Raw genomic sequence first — 19,531 nt, 5'->3', positions numbered from 1 at the left:
CACCGTGCAGGGGGGATGATTTATTGCATCTCCGTTGGCGCGGGACGAGGTGACCGCGGCCCCGCTCTGCGCTGCTCCTCTGCGGTGTCATCTGCTGCCCACAGGAGCTGCGTCCCGGGCACTGCCGCTGTCCCCATCACTGCTCTGAAATTAGCAGCCTAACCCATGGTATCTTCCTCCCCGAAGTTGCTTGTCTAAGCCTGATTTTAATCTGTCTTTACCAGCTGCTTCTGCCACTGCCCTTTGCAATTTATTTTGCATGCAACTTGCAGCGGATGAAGAAAATCTATCTAATTTTCTGCAGCATCAAGCGTCCCTTTAGCTGGAGACAGCAGTTTTTGTGTTCTGCAATATGACATTGGCTCCACAGCCTGGCAGTTCTTTCCTTTCTTGGGATTTCTGGCCTACAGAGAGGTCACACTCTAATCTCCCCTCCTCACAACCTGTTCCTTTCCCTAAGCACCGCTAAGCTGCTCGAGGCTCCAATATCATCTCCGAGGCGGGCAGCTCCTGCCGGTGTCCGGAAGGCCGCGGCGCATCCGGAGCAGCAGGAATTTTCTGTTCCCGCAATCGCCTGTTTCTGGCAAGCTCTGGGGAGAGATCCGAGCTCACGGGGCGGATCAAATCCTGCCCGACGGGAATGGGGACATTCCGGGTGGATCTTCCCAGCGCTGCAGCCGCCGTGCGCGTTGCACGTGGGCTCGGACCCTTCGCTGTGTTAATTGTGTCAATGGCCGCGTTGGTGCCGGCTCCGCGCGTCCCGCCGGCTCCGGGATGGCCGAACGAGCCCCCGGCCTCGCTCCGGAGCGGGGCTGCTTCCCTGATTGCTAATTTAGATTTTCCTGCCATCCCACACAGTGGAATCAGGGGAAATAAAATTACAGACTTGTTCACTCTTTTGTGCAGCTGATGTGCTGATTGCCTGTCAGTCAAGGCCTGGCATTAACATGTGACAGTGTGTGCATAACAATTACCCCCATCAAATTAAGGAAACCTTTCACACTCGGAGACAGAGAGAGGGAGGAAATTCAATCAGCGTAATTAGTTCAATCAGAAAAGAGCTGCTTTTCATCAAGAAGGGGAAAACGAAGCAGGGCAGAAGCAGGTAGGTCTCGGGGCTGCAAGGTCGGAGGTGCCTCCTGGCCACAGGAGATGAACACGGGCTGGAATCCACACGTCCTCCCTCGGGATTTCTCTTCCAGCTGCTGAAATCCCTTTGCTCCCAGGGCTCCCTTTGCTCCCAGGGCTCCCCTTCCTCGGGGCACAGGAGAATTAGATCCCCCAAAGGGATCTTTAGGCAAAATCAAGCTCGAGCTGTGATTCATTCCCACTTGACAATCAAGCAGACACATACTCGCATATATGCATGTAGATATATATATATATGCACACACATATCAGTTCAAAACTGGAAAGCAAGCGATTCTGAGGTTTATTTAGTGCCGCATTGCACAAGTTTGATAGCTGGCATGGTTAGCGGTGGCGCTAATAACACCCTTCGGCGGAGAGGTTTGTGGGCAAAAATAAAAAAGAGCCCAAAAAAAGAAAAAGGCAATAAATACAACTCCTGTTGCTTCCCAGTGTCTAAAAAAAATGCAGCAAATTAGCCAAAATGGGGACGAGCCATGTTTTTCTGGATTCTCTTCCCTACGAGCCATGTTTTTCTGGATTCTCTTCCCTATTCTGTGTTAATACTGTTAAATGCTCCGTGTTTCCTCCACCATGTGCGGCCGGACCTGCGTCGTGTCGGCTCTCCCGGCCACTGCCGGAGAGCACAGGAAAAAGCTCTTGGATTACAGGGAATTCGATTAGAAATTAATTGGCATCCACTGGAGCCCGAGAACTCTTGCAGATCTGCTACTGATAAAATTAAAATTAGAAGCTGGATTGATTAGCCCGTGCCAGTGAAGGAACCCAAATGTCAAAGGCAGCAGCTGCACATTTGCATTCGGCACTTAACAAAGTTCTTACGAGGAGAGGGCGAGATGTTTGACATTTCCATGATTTCTGCAATTCTAATGCATCTTTCATTGAAATTAATTAAAAAATGAGAAGGAGTAATGGAGTGGGAGGCAGGGGAGCTGCTCCGTAGCGAGCGGGGCTGGGGACGCGCGCGCCGAGCACGGGACGGGGCCCGGGGCTGCATTCCCGGGAGGCTCCAGGGGGAATTCCCGTTCCCGACGTGGTGCCGCTCGCGCCTCGCAGACCTGGGTGCAGCTTTAATTGGGAGCGGGCGATTTTGAAGCATTTTCTTCTGTAATTTGTTTTACCTCAGGGACTTATTACCGCGGGCAGATCGGCTCAGGCTTATGCAAAGGTTTCTGCCATAGCCTGTGGGGATATTTTAATTTTAGCTTCACAATGAAATGTTCAGGAATGTCGTGAATAAATCATAGCAAAGCTTCCTCGCAGAGTAATGGGAAATTACCCGCGTTTTTACCAAAGGGAGCCAAATTGGGTTGATGAGTAAAGGCCGATGCTCCTGTACGCGGTGCCGGGTGCTGCTCCGGCTCCCTCCGTCCATCCAGCACACACAATACATTGGAATATGTCACAGAAAAGCAGCAAAGCCACGAGCGAGCAGGAAGAGCTCCCCGCCTGCTCCCATCCTGCCTTGTAAAAATTCCCTGCGAGGCTGTGGCCGCTCTCCCCGCTCCGGGTCGGCTACGGCAGCAGGGATCCGGGATGCTGCCCATCCCGTCGCCGTGTTAGCGGGAGCCGAGAGGTGACAACAGCGGCGATTTCCACGGGACACGCGGCCGCCCGGAGCGGGAGCCGCCTTCCTCCAAGCGCGGAAATCGGGAGGCGTTTTTACCATCCAGGCAGCGCATCCCACGCTGCATTAATTGGATATCGCTTCTACACGGTTGTGTTACCTGCTTTGGGAAATACGAGGCATTATTTCTTGCTAATGCTAATAGGTGAATCCGAGGGGTGACACCCGTGCTCCTGCGCTGCCGCTCGCCTCCGGGGACGGCTCCGCGCCGAGTCCCGCCGGCGCTTCCCCCGGGATGCGGCGCCGTCCCGAGGAGCGGCCGGGCTCCCAGCGAGCTCCTGGAAGGACCAGGCTCCCCTTGCCGAGAAAAGAGCTCTCGGGAGCTGCGATTATTGCCATGGAAACAGCAGATTCCACGGAAAAGCGCGGCCGCGGAGCTCCGGAGCGCGCGCGGGTGGGAGCCCGGCCTGGGCAGCAAGGGCAGCTCCGAGCACAGGCCCAAATCCCGAGGGGAAGCTCCGGAAGAAACCAAGTTTTCTGGCAAACCTGCAGAACTACCTATTTTGGGCCAAATCCACATCCCGTGCTCCAGACACGTAGGTGGTGTGAGGCGGAATTGCTCAAATAGCAGCACAGAAAAGGCAGCACAACACAAAGACAAGCCGGAGTAGCCAAACCCAAGGAAAGGGGTGTTTTTAGCTGAACTCAGAAGGAACTGGGATATCTCCCGTCCCACCCAAGGCTGCGGGTGGCCGAGGACGGGGACATGAGCAGGGACACGTGTGGGGACAGGGGCTCCCTTGGGACACGGGGAGCGCAGGGCACCCGGGGACAGACCCAGCTGCGGCAACCGGCATCTGAGTGTCACCGGTGACTCACTCTCTTGTGCCTGTTCCCTATAAATCTTGCACTAATGCTTTTATTCCAGCCTGGTTGTTCCTTCTTGCTCGACTTTAAATCTTCTTCTCATCGGCACTTGACTCTATTTGTAGAAATAAAATAGAAGAGGGGAAGCTGGGCCTGGATTAGCAGTTGGAGAGCCGCGTGCCGTCCGTGTACATCCCCGACCTGCCCATCCATCACCATGCAGTGACGCAGGTGCCAACACAACCTCTTGCCGAGGTCCGGGCGCTCCGTCCCGGCAGCGCCGCGCTTCCCTCCGCGCCGCCCGCCCAAGTGAAGGACAAAGAAAATGATATTTCCATTCTGGCACCGGAGCTGGGGATTTGGGGAATTAAATGGTGTCAGCTGCGCTCACCTTTCCTTTCTCTTTTTGTTTCCAAGACAGCGGGAGTGAATTTATGGCCGTGGCCGTGAGCGAGCGGTTGCCTCTCGTGTCCTCTTCCACCTCCCTGTCGGCTCCTGCTATTGATCCAGCACGGGATGCACAGGGATGAGCCGGGCAGGAGCTGCAGGAGAGCCGGGACAGCTCGGTCCAGCTGATCCTCAACCTGCCCCGGGGAGTTTAATGTGAACCCCACAAAACCGCCTTTTCCATGAGCGCAAACGCACTCCGGTTTACCCATTTCCTTGCCGTTGACCTGTATTGGCATCTGAGCTAAAAAAATAAAAGCACATCCAGGCTCAGGCTCGCGCTTAAGAGCAGCCCCCGCCTCGCAGCACCCATTAACCTTTCGCAGTGCTGAGATAGGAGCCGTAAATAACGGCGCAGCTTTGCGAAAGTAAGAAATAAAGCAGAAGTAAGGTAATATGTGGTGATTGATTTGCACCCCTCGGAATTTGCAGGGTTTTATAGCGCAGGGTTTGCAGCACGCCGGTGATGGGGGGTGCTGCAGGGCCCAGGGGCGGTCACGGCGCCCGTTGCTCGTGCTGGGACACTTTGACACACGGGCTCCGTGTCCACACGTGTGCTAGCGATTTAAATCAAGGCGATTGCTCTATTAACGGCGATATTTATTGATTGCTTTATCAAACCCACTCTTCCCACTGATCCTGGCGGATTCCTGCTGGCGTTGGCCGTGCCGCAGTGAGCTGTGTGTCCGTCCATCTATGTGTCCTTACGTCCACGCGTCTGTACATCCGTGCATCCGCGTGTGCTCTCCCTGCTGCATCCCAGCTCCATGGGATGCTGTAACGCAGCAGCAGGGCAATCAAAAGAGCTTCCAAGGATTCATGATGGCCAAACACAGGCCTTGCATTCCAGGCCTGTTTCCTTCGGAAAACAAACTTGATATGTCAAAAAGGTGACGCTTTGGTCCAAAGCTGTTGGAATGTGTCCAGTGCCATCAAAGCGGGAAGAGCCATCGTCAGAGTCACGGGAATAAAGCGGCGCTGGAGCCGCAGCGGGACCTGCCGGGAAGGTCGCTGCCACCCGCCCTCGTTAACGAAGGAAAAGGCTGTGGGAAGGAGTGGGACATCTAGGCTCTGTGCATGAAAAGATCCCTCGCATTTCTGAGAATGAAAGGAAAATATAGATCAAGATTGAGACCGGCCAGTGCGGAGCGGCGGCTGGGGTTTCCAGGGAATGTGTCAGCCTCAGAATTCGGGAACAGGGAACAGCGAGTGGGCTAAAGGTGGAGCAGACACGGCCGCCCGGCCAAGATACGCTCTGGTGTGTGGCGGCATTGCAGAGCAATCCGGTCCGAAATGGGCCATTCCTTTCCCGGGAGGAAAGGGGGCCAGGAGGGAAGCGGCTCCGCGTGTCCCCGCGCTGCCCTCGTGGCTCTCGCCGTGTCCGCGGCGGAGACGGGAACGCGGCGCGCGGAGCCGCGGGAAAGCAGGAGCCGCCGCTGCGCCCAGGCTCGTCCCGGCAGGGCCCCAAACCCTCCTTCTTTACAGAAGAAAAAGGTAATGAAATTTTCATCAGAGCTCGCACACGGTGAGGCGAGCCGTAAATAAGGGCTCTGCTGCGCCTTCATCTGCGTCTCGGCGCCGTCTCCAGCCTTTCATGGCCTGGCTTTGCCTAGGATTTCCAGGCGCCCAATTCAGTCCTCTTTGAAGCAGGAGACCTGCTCAGTCTCTAATTTATATTCTTTAATCAGGGCACCAAAATGTGAGGGCGCCCAAGGGAAACATGTCCCTTTTAAAAACAAAGTTATTGCTTTAATAAACACGGGAAGAAGGCGGTAATGGACCCAGGAGCCTCCCCTGGTTAAATATTTAGTAATCAGGGCTGCTCTTAATGAAAGCGAACGCTGGTCCTGCGGAGGACGTCGTTTCCTAAGGAAAAGCTCATCCCGCCCCACATTTGAAGTGCAGGGCCAGCAAGTTGCATAAAACCCCATTGCGGAGCCGCAACGGGTCTGACCTGGGCAAAGGGCTCCCGAGGGGAAGAGCCGCGAGCGGACGCAGCTCCGGAATGCCGGCGGGATGTCCCGCCGGAACGCGTGGATCCGCTCCCGCGCCGAAGGCAACGGAGCAGCCATGCTGAGACGCAGCAAGCGGGAGAGCTGCAGATCTGCATCGCTGCTGCAAACCTCCGCAGATGCCTTGTGCTCCGTGCTGGGGTTCTGCTTTCGTGCCTTTGCACAATATATATATTACTCCTGCTTTAAGCAGTTTAATGAATCCAAGCCTTTAGGGAGAATTAACAGCATATTAACGCTGCATCTGAAAAATTAAAGGCATAGTCGAGCAAATTTCTTTTTATTGACTTTCAGTGAGCTATTTAATCCAAACATCTCGTTAACTGCAATATAACTGCACTATATAATGGGTTTTGCAATAAGAACAATTAGCTTTGCAATTAGCGTAAGAGTGAGCGCTCTGCAACAGCCTGCGACTGGCAACCGGCCTATTAAAAATATGTCCTGTAGAGAAAAAATAATCGTGTTTCAGGAGGGCAGACTGAAACCGTTTGACTTAAAGCACTGATAATATTTCTTGTATTGATCCCGTGCCCCTGATGATGGAAGGAGGGAGGCAGGGTCGGCTCTCGAGGTGGGTGCGTTTGGTGCCGATCGGCTCCCTGCGCGGCTGGGGGCAGCCGAGTTGCGGCGGCTGCAGGGCGACGTGCGGAGATCCCTCGTTGGAGCGGCAAAATGCATCAATTCTTCCAATATTTAACAAGCTTGGGTCTAGAAATTAAAAATGCCAGCGAGCTCACGGTCCATCGCCCGCCCGGCGCTCGGGGAGCTGAAGGCAGCGGGGTTGGACGTCTCGTCCAGGTCGGTGCCGCGAGGAGCACAAGGAAATGCCTGGGATGCCAAGGGCCTTTTCCCAGTCTGGCAGCGCCTGGTCCAGCTGGGAGGATCTCCGGGCCGGATCGGGGTGTTGGAGCCGGCTCCGGACACTCCCAGCTTCCGGCAGCTGCGGTGATGGCCCATTAATTACGCCATTTAATTAATAACGAATATTCATACATCGTCAACGCCGCCGCTGCATTTAGCTCCTCGCGCGCCGTGACGCAGCCTCCCCGCGCGCGCCCCTAATGAACAGCCACTTCGGATTTTAGAAAGTGGATGATATCGTTCTGAGTTAATTACCTTGAAATTAGCTTAATCACAGCTCATTTAAACTTATCTAAACAACCGCGTGAGGAACTCTAGGAAAACTTGGGCGCGGGCATTGCCGGCGCCGCCGCGCTCGCCGCGGGCCGGTTCCGCGGCGCTCGGCGCCGCGGGGCTTTCACCTTTCCGGCTTTCCCCTTTGCGGGCGCCTTTGCAGGTAGTTCTTGGCGTTTGAATAAGGACATCGTGCAGCTCTTGCCAAAGTGACTAATGATCTCGATAGGGATGGAAGTGAGATGGGAGATACAAAGCGGGTGCACGAGGGGCCTCGGCGGGCACAGGAGCAGCGCGAGCGGTCACCGTTGCCGCAGCCGCCCTCATCTCAGCATCGGGCCCTGCTCCTCGAGCCCTCGCAGGCCCCTCTCAGATATCTCAATCCATCGCGCCGCTCCACGCAGCCCACAAATGAGGAGCATGTTCTGCTTCCCGTGTCGGATTGATTTGGATATTAATTGCGTGTGACCCCTTGCCTTCAGCTCAAGCAGAACCCACCCTGCAATTAGTTTACTTAGCTGCTCTGCCTCTTGCCGTAGCTGTCGAGAATAATAAATTAGCCCTGAATTTGATCCTGAACGGAGAAACTTCATACAGGAACAAGTTTATTATTTCATGTGCTGTGCGGAGTTCCTGAACTTCATGTCAAGAGCTAATCAATGGAGCGTCAGGTCTGCTGGAGGCAGGAGCTGCAGCATGCAATATTCACACCGGTGCTGGGAGGTGAAAGCAGAGAGCGGACGGCGAAACGTGCCGAGGACGGGGTGCCAGGAGTGCCCTGCGCGGGACGGCACCGCTCAGACCTGCCAGGACTCGGGGAAGCAGAGCCCTGTCCCACAGAATCCAAGAATCCCGGAATGGTTGAGGTTGGAAGGGACCTCTAGAGATCATCCAGTCCAGCCCCCTGCTCCAGCAGGGACACCCAGAGCAGGGGCACAGGGTGGCATCCAGGTGGGTTGGAGATCTCCAGAGAAGGAGCCTCCACAGCCTCTCTGGGCAGCCTGTGCCAGGGCTCTGTCACCCTCACAGCAAAGAAGTTCTTCCTCACATGGAGATGGAACCGCCTGGGTTTCAACTTGTACCCATTGCCCCTTGTCCTGTCACTGGCCACCACAGAGAAGAGCCCGGCCCCATCCTCCCTGCAATCACCCCTCAGGTACTTGAACATGTTGATCAAATCTCCTCTCAGCCTTCCCTTCTCCAGGCTAACCAGGCCCAGCTCACTTAGTCTTTCCTCACACAATAGATGCTCCAGTCCCTTCATTGTCTTCGTGGCCCTGCGCTGGCCCCTCTCTAGCAGCTCCAGCATCCCGCTGGTCCCCACTGGTCCCGGGGCGGCTGCGGGTCGGTACCAGAGGTGACTGCGGTCGGTACCAGAGGCGGCTGCGGGTCGGTACCGCAGGCACCGCGTGGGGCGCGGGCAGCACCGCTGCACGGTGACAGCAGCTCTATCTAATTGCAGGTTTGCTTCGTGAGCAAATTATTTCCACCATGCCAGCACTTAACAGACGCAGCTCCCTTCAGGGACGCTCTTATTTCCCATATCATGAAAAATATAAGTACTATTTAAGGCCCATTTTACCTCTCTTGTATTTGTGCAGCTCTCATTAGCAGTAGCAGGAAGTGTGACGTTGCACTTAGAGTGGAAGTGACCCCTATGCTTTAAAATCAGACACAATATAGAAATATTTCAGGACGCCTCCAGAAGAGAAATAAACACCACACTCAGCACTGCAGTGAGATACCCAGTCCCTCCAGCTTCGTCACTTAAGTCTGCAGTTAGCAGTAACAAGGTGAATATTTAATTCCAGGCCGATTTTTCTCGGTGCTGCTGCTCGTTCTTCATGCGTGTGCCGCTCTTCTCATCACAGTGCGAGCCATATGGTGCCTCCAGCGCTGGGACCGCAGCCGCCGGGTAACAGATGCAGAACGGCCCAAGACAATAGCTTGGGAAGTTTGTCTTCTCGCTTTTGAGGAGTTAGAAAAGCCACCAAGGACAACACCATGAAATATTCAGCAAATTAAAGCATGCCTGGAGTACATAAAGGGCAGTCCTTCGGGAAGGGGTTTCTTCTGGGGACCCTGGCTGGGACACTTGGAAGGAGCAGCTCCGAGAAGCGCTGGCAGGATGCTGAGCACTAGCAGTGCCATCTGCTTCCCTGCGTCCTTGCAGGAACGGGCCCCAAAATGTGCATCCGAGATGGGGCAGACAAGGCCTGGCCTAGGGAGAGGGATCGAGGGCACCTGGGGACCTCCCGTTGTTGCAATTCCCGTCCTCTTGCACGTTCCTGGCCTTGCTGGTGTCTCCAGAGCCCTGTTTTCCCAGGGTTTCCCGACCCGCTGGCTCCAAACAATAGCAGCAAAATGAGAAGAGGCTGTTGGAAGGATTCCCGCAAGGAGCGGCGAGCCGGGGCAGCCAGCGCTGGGATCCGGCTGCTCGGGGCGTCGCTTCCCTCGCCCGCCCGCATCGTGCAGTGCCCTGGCTTAGAAATGATGCCAGAATCCCACAAATGTCCCTTGCATCGAACTGCTATTAGTTTATTGATTTGCATTAAGCAAGCAGATAAATACTTCATCTGAAGAGCTGCAGCTCTCTCATCATAGGGGCAATTGGTGCTCAACGCATGCCTGGCTCCTTAGCAGACGCGCTGCGCTCTGCCACCATTCCCAGGACTCGCAGGCAAACCTTTTAATTACGCACAATCTCAGGAAAGCCAATCAGTCTGGATCCCTCACACTAAAACACGGGCAGATCTGCAGTGGGATCGCAGCCCGCTTCCCCCATCTCTGCTTGGAAAGGTGCGTTTCCTGATGTCCGTAAACACCTCGTGTTGATCCTGCCTCCACGGAAAGGGAATTGCCCAGGACAGCGCGGGGTCTGCGGGGGTGTCGAGGGATCGGTGTGACAACAGGGCCGCTCTGTTTGCGCCGTGGGGAACACGGCGCTGCGCAAATCCGCCCCGCCGCCGGGCACGGGGATTGCGGCAACCAGGGCAGCTCCGCCTTGCTCCCGGCGTCTGGGAATCTTGCGTTCCACAGGCACAGCCCGGGTTGATAGCAGGGGTGATTTGCCTTAATTCCAGCCCTTCCTCCCGTGCCGCCGGGCGAGCTGGGTCCCCGCGGTGGCGGTGACAGCTCTGGCTCTCGCCTTCGTCTCTGACGCTCCTTGTCCTGGCGGAGGGCTCCGGAGCGGAGAATCCTCCCAGGAAGTGGCACCTTCGCATGGGACTTCTGCCTGCGTCCCCCCGTTTGGGAACCGTCTCCACCGCTGGCAGCCCCTAAACCCTGATCCAAGGCATTTCCCGCTCCTCCCTGGAGCTGGAATTCCCGAACACTCCCCATGCTCCTCCCCGGGATTTCCACTGCGGAAAGCTGGGAGCTCCATAGTCTGGCTGAGGATGTGGAGAAGGATGCAGATTCGTTGGGGTTTCTGGCCACGGGGAGCTGCCCCTGCTCCTCCGTGTGTAACGGTGCTGAGCGCCGCGTCTGCAGCCTTGCGCGTTCCATTAAATGAGAAAATGCCTCACGCGCAATTTTAATTTTGAAAGCTGCCTTGTTTGTTTTATATTGAAATTGCCCACGCCGCTCTCGCCTGCGGAAAGAGACGCTTCCTCATTCCATTAAAGAGTCTTTGTGATGATAAAAAGCGGCAGAAATGGGATAAAAAGTGGTGTTTCCCTAAAGGCACATGAAAGCCGGAGAGATAAATCCGCTGTGTTGCGGGGGATCAAACCCAGCGCGGGCTGCAGAGCGGCGATACGTGGCCGGCTGGGCAGGGCCCTGCGTGGTCCCATATGGCCCCACATGGTCCTGTATGGCACTGCGTGGCCCTGTATGGCCCTGCAAGATTCCGTATGGCACTGCATGGCCCTGTATGGCCTCACATGGTCCCACATGGCCCTGTGAGGTCCTGTATGGCCCTGTGTGGTCCCACATGGTCTTGTATGGCACCGCATGGCCCCATATGGCCTTGCGAGGTCCTGCATGGCCCTGCATGGTCCCGTGTGGCCCCATATGGCCTCACGTGGTCCTACGTGGCCCTGTGTGGTCCTGCATGGGCCTGTGTGGTCCCATATGGCCTCACATGGTCCCGCATGGCCCCACGTGGTCCTGTATGGCACTGTGTGGCCCCGTATGGCCCTGCATGGTTCCGCATGGCCCTCTATGGCCTCGCATGGTCCCGTACAGCACTGCATGGCCCTGTATGCCTCACGTGGCCCCACATGGCCCTGTGAGGTCCTGTATAGCCTTGCATGGCCCCATATGGCCTCGCGTGGTCCTGCATGGCCCTGTGTGGTCCCACATGGCCCTGTATGCCTCATGTGGCCCCACATGGCCCTGTGAGGTCCTGTATAGCCTTGCATGGCCCCGTGTGGTCCCACATGGTCCTGTATGGCACTGCATGGCCCCATATGGCCTCGCGTGGTCCTGCATGGCCCTGTGTGGTCCCACATGGCCCTGTATGCCTCACGTGGCCCCACATGGCCCTGTGAGGTCCTGTATAGCCTTTCATGGCCCCGTGTGGTCCCACATGGTCCAGTATGGCACCACATGGCCCCATATGGCCTCGCGTGGTCCTGCATGGTCCTGCATGGCCCCGTGTGGTCCCACATGGTCCTGTATGGCACCACATGGCCCCATATGGCCTCGCGTGGTCCTGCATGGCTCTGCATGGTCCCGTGTGGCCCCATATGGTCCTGTATGGCCCCATATGGCCTCACGTGGTCCTATGTGGTCCTGTGTGGTCCTGCATGGGCCTGTGTGGTCCCATATGGCCTCACATGGTCCCGCATGGCCCCAGCCCCATTAAGGCACCCGAGGGGACCGAGCCCCCGCGAAGGGGACGTGGCGTTTGCCCATTTACCCAGGGTTTGTCCATTTACCCGTTGGGTCTTGTGTCCCCTGCCTGCGTGTTGCCGCCAGGACCACCAAGCGTCCAGCTTCCCGAGGGCTCCTTCACCTGCTTTTTTTCCCCCATATCTTAACTTTGAAGAGTTCCTCTTGATTTTCAATATTCTTCAGCAGCTGCTGAATTGTTACTCAGTTTTACGGATTTTTTCCACCCACGGCCGTTTTAAAGGTCATTCAATTATTATTACAAAGAGCTGCAGAAAGATTGAGAATTGTCTAAACGCTTGAAGCTGCAGCAGGTCATTAGCACAGATTTATTTCCTGAGTCACGTCAAGTGGATTCATGCTCAGAGCTCGGGACGGGGCGTCGCGGGGCCCGGCCACGGTGGTGACAGTGGCCCAAGGATTTCGCTTTGCAAACACAGCTCCGTTAGACGAGGGAAGGAGATTCCCATGGGGAATCGGATCCCGATTCCCTGCCTCAGCCGTGAACCTGACCCTGGAGCGGTCCTGGGTCAGCCCATCCTCTGCTCTGTCCCACTGCCTTAGGCAGCAAGATCACAGTGGCTGCTGCTGGCAAAAGAGGTCTTTTATTTTCCTTGAAAACAGGAGTTTTGTCAATAAAAGAGCCAGCAGTGTATGAGGGGAATTGTCCGCGAAATGCAGCCAAGGATCAACAAGCCTTTAACTGCTGCCGAGGGAGGCAGAAGAAAGAAGAGGTGGGAAAACACAGGTAGAGCTCAACACAGATCTGAGGTGTCAGGATGGGGACAGGGCCCTGCAGAGCGCGACAGCAGCGGGTGGTGCGAGGTGCCGCTCTGCGGCCTGAACCGGGTGGCCCTGGCACTGCAGCACCGGGGACCAGGGACACGTGCGGGGGAGCAGGGACACCAGGGACACGGGAGCAGGGGGACTGGGACACATGCGTGGGAGCAAGGACACCAGGGACACCAGGGACACATGTGTGGGAGCAGCGGAGCAGGGGGACCAGGGACACCTGTGTGGGAGCAGGGGGACCAGGACATGTGTGTGGGAGCAGGGGGAGCAGGGACACCAGGGACACGGGAGCAGGGGGACCAGGACACGTGTGTGGGAGCAGGGATACCAGGGACACCAGGGACACGTGCGTGGGAGCAGTGGGGTCCGGGACATGTGCGTGGAGCCGGAGGGGCCCGGGAGGTGCGTGGCAGGGTCCTGGGAAGGGTTTCAGTGCAGGCTGGATTCAGTGCAGGGAGGGATTCAGTGCAGGGAGGTTTCGGTGCAGGGAGGTTTCGGTGCAGGGAGGGATTTGGTGCAGGGAGGTTTCAGTGCAGGGAAGTTTCAGTGTACAGAGGGATTCGGTGCAGGGAGGTTTCGATGCACAGAGGGATTTGGTGCACAGAGGGAGGTTTTGGTGCAGGGAGGTTTCAGTGCAGGGAGGTTTCGGTGCACAGAGGGAGGTTTCGGTGCACAGAGGGATTCGGTGCACAGAGGGAGGTTTCGGTGCAGGGAGGTTTCGGTGCACAGAGGGATTCGGTGCAGGGAGGTTTCAGTGCAGGGATGGATTCGGTGCACAGAGGGATTCAGTGCAGGGATGGATTCGGTGCACAGAGGGATTTGGTGCAGGGAGGTTTCGGTGCACAGAGGGATTCGGTGCAGGGATGGATTCAGTGCACAGAGGGATTCGGTGCAGGGAGGTTTCAGTGCAGGGATGGATTCGGTGCACAGAGGGATTCAGTGCAGGGATGGATTCGGTGCACAGAGGGATTTGGTGCAGGGAGGTTTCGGTGCACAGAGGGATTCGGTGCAGGGATGGATTCGGTGCACAGAGGGAGGTTTCGGTGCACAGAGGGATTCGGTGCAGGGAGGTTTCGGTGCACAGAGGGATTCAGTGCAGGGATGGATTCGGTGCACAGAGGGATTTGGTGCAGGGAGGTTTCGGTGCACAGAGGGATTCGGTGCAGGGATGGATTCGGTGCACAGAGGGAGGTTTCGGTGCACAGAGGGATTCGGTGCAGGGAGGTTTCGGTGCACAGAGGGATTCAGTGCAGGGATGGATTCTGTGCACAGAGGGAGGTTTCGGTGCAGTGGCAGGGCCGGCGCTGCTGCAGGGCCGCTCCGTGGAGCAGCAGAGACCCCCAGCGCCCGCCGGTGGCCATGGCCACCTTCCCGGGGCCACGGGCCCCGTTGCCTCTGTGCCGGGTAGCCGGGGGCCACCTTGGCACTGGTGGCAGCCGGATGCTGGCGCTTGTCCCCAGGAGCCAGGGGCCAGCGGGGCCAGCAGCTCCGCCACAGAAGAGCCTGTTTCAGGCAAGCTCCGAAGGGAAGATCCGCGGATTTGTTACAAGGGGCTGGAGCGCGACCGGACAGGGCTGTCACTGGGGTGCCAGGCTGCAGCGGGGGCTGCTTGGGTGCCCCGTCACCCAAGTCGCATCATTTTCCAGGCGTGAGTCAGTGCTCGGTGCAGCCGAAGGATTCGCTGGGGCTGCAGCAGCCGGCGGAGCCTCTAGGTGGGAGGCTGCGAGCGCGGATGCGGCTCCGGCTGCTCCGCAGGGACCTGCCGGGCAGGGATCCCGTCCCGCAGGAGCGGCCGCTTCGGCTCCGCGCGCCCCGGCTGCGCGAGCAAGAGCTGCTCGCGGCACCGCATCGTCCCGTCCCGAACTCCCACTCCGCAAAGCCGGGAACAGCCAGAAAGTTTGGAGTAAATTGTGAAACCTTGTTCAGTCCTCTAGGTGGGAGACCGAGAAAACAAATGGATTTATTAGAAAACCGGGTAACTTGTCCCAAGGAGCAAAACTGAAAACGCAACCGTTTCTTTCACGTCTTTACTTGCTGTCAGACGTGAATCAGAGCAGTGGGAGGATGTAAAAGGGTTGCCAAAGTCGAGGCTGAGACGGTCTGACAGCGGATCTTTGCTGCGCACTGTTGTGCAAAAGTGGAAAGACTGTGTGGGCAAGGGCCAGCGCGGGGCCGGAGCGAGCGGGGGCACCGCGGCCTGTCCGGGGACACGTGCGGAAGCTCCTCTTGAAGGATTCGCCCCTTTGGGTTTTTAGCCCGCAGCAGGCTCCGTAACGGGCAGATCCGAGGTCTCCGACATGCCGCATGCTCCATACCGGAGCACAGCGCTCCCCGCAGCGCTCGACAGCCGCCGGCACGCGAAGCGGCTCGGGGCTGAGCTGCGCGGGCACCGGGAGCAGGGGGTGGCCGTGGGCCCGGGCTTGGCTCTCAGGAGCCCCTTTCCTGATTCCAAATGCTGGGAGCTGCCAGGCGGGAGCTGGTCTCCGTGACTCACGTGGACGACGCTGCTCCCGGTGCAGGGAGCGCAACAAGAGACCGCAGCGCAGCCGGCCCGGGGCCGACGGCGCGGGAAGCGCCCGCGGCTCTCGCTGCATTTCCAGCCTGTGGAAACGGCCCCTACCGCTGCTCTGTCCCGGACACCCGCCGCGAGGCTGTCGGCGCCGACCCGGCTCACTCGGCCCATCGGGCCCTGCCGCGGTCGCCCGCTCCATCCCTCCCTGCGGCACCCGGGACGCGGAGCGGAGCCAGCGCCTCTCCCGGCGCCCCTCGTCCCCCGGCTGCTCTCCGGGATCCTCCGCCGGGTTGGGACGAGGCCTCTCCAAGAGGAAGCGCAGGGGAACCCCCAACCCACACGGGCATCTCAGCCAACGCTGCTCTGCTTCCAGGCCCTTAGAATGAAAACCATCCGTTTCCCAGATGGATGCGACTCCTCAGGAGGTATTTACACAGCAATAGGCACAAATCCTCTGCTCTTCACGTTGCTCCGCATGGGATAAAATATTCCGTGACTGTCTATTTAAACATCTCGTGCTAATACCATCAAGTGTTTGCTCAACTCATATTGTTCTTTCAGCTCTGGAGCAGTGAAAGCTCCTGGGCATCTCTGTGTGCAGCAAATCCACAGCTACAGATGCCGCTAAACTAACATGGAGCTGAGCACATGGAATCATAGAATCACAGAATCGCAGAATGCTCAAGGTTGGAAGGGACCTCTAGAGGTCACCTAGTCCAACCCCCTGCACACGCAGGGTCACCTAGAGCACGTGGCACAGGGCTGCGTCCAAGCGGGTTTGAAGATCTCCAGAGAAGGAGACTCCACAACCTCTCTGGGCAGCCTGTTCCAGTGCTCTGGCACCCTCACTGTCAAGAATTTTTTCCTTAAGTTCCTGTGGAACTTTTGGTGTTTCAGTTTGTGGCCGTTACCTCTAGCTCTGTCAGTGGCCACCACTGAAAAGAGACCAGCCCCATCCTCCTCACTGCCTCCCTTGAGGTACTTCTAGACACTGCTCAGGTCCCCTCTCAGCCTTCTCTTCTCCAGGCTGAACAGGCCCAGCTCCCTCAGCCTCTCCTCATAGGGCAGATGTTCCAGGCCCTGGATCATCCTTGTGGCCCTGCACTGGACTCTCTGCCGAGCATTCCCGCAGGGAGGCTGCCCGAGGGCCCAAAGCTGCAGGATCTTCTGTTAAACCACGGCAGGGCACGTGGGTCCTAGCAGGGCGCAGCCATCCGGGTGATCCGTCACCAGCTGGCCCGGACAGGGCCCGCAGAGCCCTCGGCACAGGGACGCGGTTGGGCCGCTTCCCGCCCACCGCGGCCCTCGTCCCGCCGCCAGGATGATTTACGTGCTGGTAGATGATCCTGCCTTTCCGAGGGGCTTTGGGAAGCACCTGCAGAGCCTTGGGGTGCTAAGACGGGGCTTGGCGGCGCGGTCGTTGCCCGGCTCTCGTGCAGGGTGGCTCCATGTCACCGTTCCCAAGCCATCGACTGCACCACATGCGCATGGGGGACAGTCCCGGAGAGCCCGGCAACATTCAGGCTCCGGCTGTGGCAGACCCTGCAGCGCTGAGCAATAACATCGATTTATGGGGTCAAAACGACCTTGAAGAGATGGCTCAATTCCTTGGAGGAAGTTTAATAATAATAAAAAAAAAATAGCATGTCCCTGACCCATCAGTCACCAGGAAAACAAGCCAATCCTGCTGTAACTTAATACTGCCACTAGGACCAAAGGTGCAGATCAAGCCTACGCACAGGAGCGCGGCGGAGGCTGTGACACAGCCGCAGTCGCGGTGACAGCCGCATGGGTTACGCTGTTGCAGGGCCTCCGGAGCCGCTGCCCTGGCAGGAAGCCCGCTCCGACACCGAGAGCTGCTCAGCAGCCAGGAGACGAGTTTAAGAGAGAATATTCCCGGGAACAGCCCCTTTATTCCCAGCAGCTGCAAAGGAATCCCGTGTTCCTGGGTGAGGGCTGCGCTCGGAAGGCAGCTCAACCTAACGAGTGTCACGGACACGAGCAAAGTGCAAGTCGTGAGCCCTGCACGGTCCTGCTTAGCTCCCCTTTCGCTACTCCCTTCCTCCAGTTTCTTTCTGGGGGAGGATTTGGGCTGCCTTTGCTCCCTCTGCCCCACGGCTGGGAGCCGCGGAGGGCACGGGCAGGAGGAAGCTGCGGGAGCCGCCGGGGCCGCGTCCTGGCAGGGAGCGGTGAGTCAGCCCTCATTTGCCTTTAATTCCTGGATGTGCGGAGTGTGTGTGAGAAATTCCGCCTTGCTTTAAAGGAAAGTTAAGGAAAAATTTCTTGACAGTGAGGGTGACAGAGCACTGGAACAGGCTGCCCAGAGAGGTTGTGGAGTCTCCTTCTCTGGAGATCTTCAAACCCGCTTGGACGCAGCCCTGTGCCACGTGCTCTAGGTGACCCTGTGTGTGCAGGGGGTTGGACTGGATGGTCTCTAGAGGTCCCTTCCTACCTTAACCATTCTGTGATTCTATGAAACCCAGGCACAGCTCTGCCAGCTCCTTGAATCCTGCCTTGAATCCTTGCGATGGGGGACTCCATTCCCCTTGTGCTGCTCTCAGGACGCAGACGCCCGTGGACTCGGCGACGTTCCCGTATCAGGAGTTTGAGCTCCGGGCTGTAGCTCTGCTGAACCGCGGCCTAGGTGACAGCACCGACACAAGGAGCTCGTGCAGTATCAGACCGGCTGCACCCCGCGGCACGGGGAGCACGAGGAGGTTGTTCTGGGGACCGCGACACACCGAAGCCTCCAGAACAGCCCTCCAAAGCCGAGCGACTGAAGCAAACATCTCTTCAAAGCAGCTTGCAAATGTGAAAAGAAAAATCAAAAGGAACCACTAGGATTTCTGGGGTGGGGCCAGCGTATGACCCCTTTTGACTTCTAGGGTAGAGAGGCCAATATATCCTCTCCCACTCCTTGCTTCTTCTTTTTACCAAAGCAAAGAAAGGCAGCATGCAACTGCTGCCACTGCTTTGAGGAACTTGGGTTATTTCCTATAAAAAGCACATCTGTGGCCATACATTTTGGAGCAAGACTTTAGCTTGGAAGCAGCAGCGCACAAACAAACGCCAAATTTGCGCTGACTAGAGTAGATTCCAAAGGAAAGAGGAGTTGGGAAAGCACCTACTTAAGCACTGACTAAGGATGTAATCTCTGATCTGAATCTGGCCTGTGTGTGTGTTACTGTTGGGTACACAGTGCGGTTTCAGACATGGCCAGAGACAAGAAAAAATGATTGTTTCAGGGTAACCACAAGGAAGATGAATGCAAATGTATTCCTGTAACTGGGAGAGTTCCCTTGCTCTTAACTTGGGCTCTGGTACATGGCCCCAGGGAAGCAAATTTGCAACCTACCTTCATTAAAATGTTTAGGGATGATTAATGAAAAGAGATGTGCAGTTTTTGTGCGTTGTGCAATGCTGGCTTTCCTGCAGCTGCCGACAGCCCGCGGTTTGAGCAAACGGCTGGGGGAGAGGCTCTGCTTGCTGATACACATTTCCTGTCTGCTATTTGCAGTGCCCTCCAAGAGCTCGCTCTGCTAAACCTCCGCCGGCTGAATCACGGCCACGTGCGCCGCCCGCGAGCCTCGCCGCGGCGGGACGGGGCCGCGGCACCGCGCGGGGTGCGGGACGGGGCCGCGGCACCGCCGGCCTCGTGCTAACGCGTCTCGCTCGCAGCTCTGCAGCTGCACGTGCATGGAGAGCAGGGCAAGGGCACAACGGCTGCACCGGGGGGCCGGGTGCTCGTGGCCATCCCCTTGCACCAGCCGGCCGGACAATCAGGTTGCAGCTAACCCGAACATCAGTCGGGGCTTTGGATTGCCCCGGCGCGACCTCCCCGGTAGGAATAAGGAATAGGAGGAAGGTTGGCCAGGGATAAAAATAATAATGCGCGTTGCTTGATGGATAAAAGGATTTTCTGAGGCCAACCATTTGAGGTTAACAAGGAACATTGGTGAGATATAAGCAGCACTTGGGAAGGTGGTGGTAAAGGTAGAGAGGTGAGGATATAAGGATCACTTGGGAAGACTGAAGGATCAAAGAGAGAGACCTGGGATGGAGAAGAGGCCATGGGGCCTCTTGGTTGTAGCCTGCTCCTCTCTCTGTTTTCCCACTCTGCCCTTGGAACATGTGCCCAGCCGTTCCCTGGCTCCGTGTCTCATAGAATCACAGAATCGTTAAGGTTGGAAGGGACCTTTGGAGATCATCTAG

The sequence above is a fragment of the Tinamus guttatus genome, unplaced genomic scaffold, assembly GCF_059628265.1.
Source record: "Tinamus guttatus ecotype Peru unplaced genomic scaffold, ASM5962826v1 Tinamus_guttatus_pri_ptg000397l, whole genome shotgun sequence".
NCBI lineage: Eukaryota > Metazoa > Chordata > Aves > Tinamiformes > Tinamidae > Tinamus > Tinamus guttatus.
Note: the sequence above shows the minus strand (reverse complement) of the source record.